Here is a 4,434-nt window from a genome sequence, read left to right as displayed (position 1 = left end):
TTTCTATCTCTCTCCCTCTCCCTTCCTCTCTGAAATCAATAAAAATATTTTTTAAAAAAAGAAAAAACGAAACATCCCAGAAGGTCACATACAACAGTGTCCTGCTTGGTGCCCCAGTGTCGGGGGTTGGGGGCTCTGAGCTGGAGGGCATTCGAGGGAGCCTCTCGCTGCCCGCCCGTGGCTGCCCCTCGCTGCCTCTCGCTGCCCGCCCGTGGCTGCCCCTCGGGGAGCAGGAAGTGGCCCTCCCTCCCGCCAGCAGTGAGGACGCCAGGGCGTCTGCGGTCTATCACCCGGAGGGGCTGTCAGAATAACAAACACACCTTTTAGGTCACGGCGTTACCCCTCGCCCGGCCCAACGAGCCGTTACTTCTGCTGGTGGTGCCTTTTCTCATCCCCGGCTCCTTCTTCTTTTCATTTTCTCCCTCCTGCCCCGCCTCCCATCAATAAAGGCCGCGCGGTAAGGAGTCTGCAGCTGGGGGAAGACGTTAACACATCCTATCATCATCTCGCCGTCGTTCAGAGGCAGGTGGTATTACCTGTCAACAGGCTCAGGGAGCTGCCACCCACCCAGCGGAGGCGGAGGCGCCAGCAGGGACAGTGGCCCCAGGAGGCAGCCCTTGGGAGGCGCAGAGTCCCATTCCCGGTCCCCTGGTGGAGGAGGGACTGTGGGGAGCGCTCCCGTCACCGGCCCGCGTGGGAGCAGAGAGACAGCCTGGCAGGGTGAGCTCTGTGCCAAGCCGCCCAGAGCCGCGCACCGTCTGTGGCACACGCCAACCCGAGGAGGCCCCCGTGTCCTCCCACAGCCCCTCTGCACCCCCACTCCCAGCCTGCGGGTGCCTTTCCTGGAGCACAGCCGTCAATCAACATGCATCCAGGGACTCTGCCAGACAGCAGGCTTTCCGACGGATTCAGGGGCCGGGGCTGGGCCTGGGTCCCCGGCCTGGGCAGTCTTTCCCTGCGTGCTGCGGCCTCGCCGCCCATCCCAGGTGAGCCACTAGGTGTCACCACCACAGACTGTGGTCCTTCCTCCCAGGTCCTGGGTACCAGGCAGTGAGCATCCCAGGGACGAAGGGAGCTCGTGCGGGCGTCCATCCCCAGCTGGACAGCAGAGCTGCTTGAGACGCTATGAGAGTGTGAGCACCCGGGGGCCCCTTCTACACTGTTCAGCCACTCAGACCCACGTTAGGCAAGACCCACGTCAGCTCGAGCCAATGAAACTACGTCCGAATGTCTAAAAGGTTTACTGGCGCCCGGCTGGCGTGGCTCAGCGGTTGAGTGTCGACCTATGAACCAGGAGGTCACGGTTCGATTCCCAGTCAGGACACGTGCCCGGGTTGTGGCCTCGATCCCCAGTGGGGGGCGTGCAGGAGGCAGCCAATCAGTGATTTTCTCTCATCATTGATGCTTCTATCTCTCTCTCCCCCTCCCTCCCTCTCTGAAATCAACACAAATATATCTAGGCGCCCTGCTCTGCCTCCAGCCCTCCCTCGTGGTCGGCTGCGGGGTGTCCCTCTGGCACACTCAGCTCCGCAATAAGGAATGAACGAACACGGGTGCCTCGCAGCACGTGTCCTTGCAGACGTCGGTGTGCTGCGGGAATCGTGTAGGCTTTTAGCGGAGAATGAATGACAGACGGATAATTTATGATGATTCTTGAGACCTGAACTGTAATTATGAAGTATTTCTAGGTATCTATTCAGGACGCACCGTGTAAAGAACCCAGAGCTAACGTTAATGCGTTACTGACAGCCGTATACATAATAACAGATCGTGCCTTTTAATCCTGCATCCCTTCTGACTTACGGCGAGCCACCCTTTCACTCATTAATACAATCCAGCCTTGTCATTATTCTTAAGGCGAAGTCCCATCTTGAACCCAGAGGATCCTATAATTAAACTCCCCATTTCCATATACCACGCGTCTGAGGCTCAGAAATAGCATGGACTGAAATCTCGTCGTACAGGGGAGAGAGCACGTCAGGAACACGGAGCCCTCGTGGCCCCGCGAGGGAAACGGAAAGTCAGGGACGTGTCTGCTCATCTTCTCAGCCGCAACACACATCCTCTTTTTCCCTTTTTGCCTTCCCGCCTCCTCTCACTCTTCCACGATCTATCCTTTCTGGAGGCACTCCATTCAAAGTATATATATATTTTAAGGTCATGGTAAAAATTACAACACAAAGAAATACAGGCTAACGTGTCTCCTCCGATTTTCTGTGCCAGGCCAGAGGCTTACATGAGTCATCCCCTCAAACGAAATCTAACCTCATCTGACCACACCGAAGGCAAGGAGTCCTTCCTGAGTATCGTACCTGGGGACAAGTTGTTCTCAAGTTCTGCCTGGCCGGCGTCTCACTCATCTTACTTCCTGCACGGCCCTCGGGGTTCCCAAAACGCCAACAGTGCTCTGGCTTGGGTTGTCAAGGAAACACCATGTATTATTATCAGACTCCTCCTTTATTTGTTTTTTAAACGTTTTTTATTGATTTCAGAGAGGAAGGGAGAGAGAGGTAGAAACATCCATGATGAGAGAGAATCATGGACCGGCTGCCTCCTGCACGCCCCCCACTGGGGATGGAGCCTGCAACCCGGGCCTGTGCCCTGACCGGGAATCCAACCGTGACCTCCTGGTTCACAGGTCGACGCTCAACCACTGAGCCACGCCGGCCGGGCTGTACTGGCTTTTGAAGGTTACCTCGATTTTTTCTGTTAGACTCTGCATCTGATACCATCTCTGTTTCAGGAATGAAGGTGCTGACCTTCCATTAACCTTCCTGTCTGCCCGGAATGGTTTCGTCCCATCGGTTCTGCCTCTTCCAGAGGCTTCAGTGAATGGGGCTGGGGGGGGGGGGGGGGGGGGGGGGGGGGGCGTGTCAGTCAGCGGCGGCTGTCACGCTGCGTGACAAACAGCTCTAAAAGCTCAGGACTTCCTCCCCCGGCAGATCCATCATCGTGGGTCGGCTGGGGGCTCCGCGCCTTCGTGTCACTCTAAAACACAGGGTGCCAGGGTGGACACCACTGCAAACACTACCGGTCATCTAGCCAGCAGGGGACGAGTGCTCTGGACGAAACTGCACTGGCCACTAACTGCTCCAGGATGGACGTGGCACCCCTCACTTCCGCCCGCTGTTCACAGCCAGCGCCGGCCACAGGCCGCACCTCTGAGCCAGGAGGGGCCAGGAGGGGGCAGGAGCCCTGCCTAGCCTGGGGCTGGACGGGGAGTTTGGAAATAGCTGGTGGACACCGGAGGGCACACAGGGACTTCAAGTATGCATTTGCCTTCCTTCATTGTTTTAGAATTCCCTTCTTTTCCCTAGATTGTGGTTTCTCTGCTATGTTTCTACACTCCCCCCCGCCGCCCCCCAATCAACTAAACCTCTGATTTCGGTTCTGCCCAGTTTCAGGTTTGAGGACATTCCTGCAGAAAAGCCTCTCTTTGGAGTGTTATTAACTAGGATTGCTGTGTTGGCAGCGAAGGGGCGGGGAGGCACTTGCCCACAGACTGTGTGAGCTCACGGTCTCCGTTCTCGGTATTCCTGGTTCGCCTCCACTTCTTTTCCTTCCACCCTTCCACGCTACTCTCCTGCTCAGTCTCTTTTCTTGAAAAACAGATATATCTCCAACCCTTCCTTTTTCCTTTTTCTTATTTAGTCCAATCGGCAAGATATTCTTTAAAAAATAAGGTTTCTAACTGCTGGCTTGCCAAGCCCCAAATTCAGGTGAACACACATCGAGTTCCTATCTCAGGAGCTACGACTGTCGGAACAGGGGCTCTCAGTCCTGCGGGCCCTCCTCCCCCGTGAGAGCCCGGCTGCTGCCAGACCCTAGCACACCCGCCAGTCCCCAGGGGCGTCTCAGCCCGTGGCTGTGACCAAGGCTTCAGTTTCACTGTCTCCCACTGCGGCACCCAGCACCCAGACCCAGCACCCAGCGGGCTCCTTCCTAAGGCACCCACACCGCCAGCACCCACACCGCCAGCACCCACACCCTCCAGCACCCACACTGCCAGCACCCACACCGCCAGCACCCACACCCTCCAGCACCCACACCGCCAGCACCCACACCCTCCAGCACCCACACCGCCAGCACCCAGGGTGACGGTGAGCTGCGTGTGCGAGCAGGGCTGCTGGCGTCCCTGCGTGTTTCTCGGGCACCAGATCCCAAGGACACCACGGACGGTGCCCCCCGGACGGAGACTGCGCTACCGTTACCGGGTGAAGCTGCCAGGTCTGCCCACAGCCCCTGGGAAATCTCCAGTCCCTCCACAGGGTGCCCGCCGGCCCTGCCCACCTCCCGCAGCCTGACGCTGAGCGGGACCCCAGCGGGACCTCCCTGCGAATCAGCCACTAAAGGTGCAGCCCAGCCAAAAGCTGCACCAGACTCAGAGGCTGCAGCGTGAGCAGACGCAGGTGACACGCGCGGACTCGGCCCCGA

Source organism: Myotis brandtii, unplaced genomic scaffold, assembly GCF_000412655.1.
Source record: "Myotis brandtii unplaced genomic scaffold, ASM41265v1 scaffold1466, whole genome shotgun sequence".
Lineage (NCBI taxonomy): Eukaryota > Metazoa > Chordata > Mammalia > Chiroptera > Vespertilionidae > Myotis > Myotis brandtii.
This window is presented reverse-complemented; position numbering follows the sequence as displayed.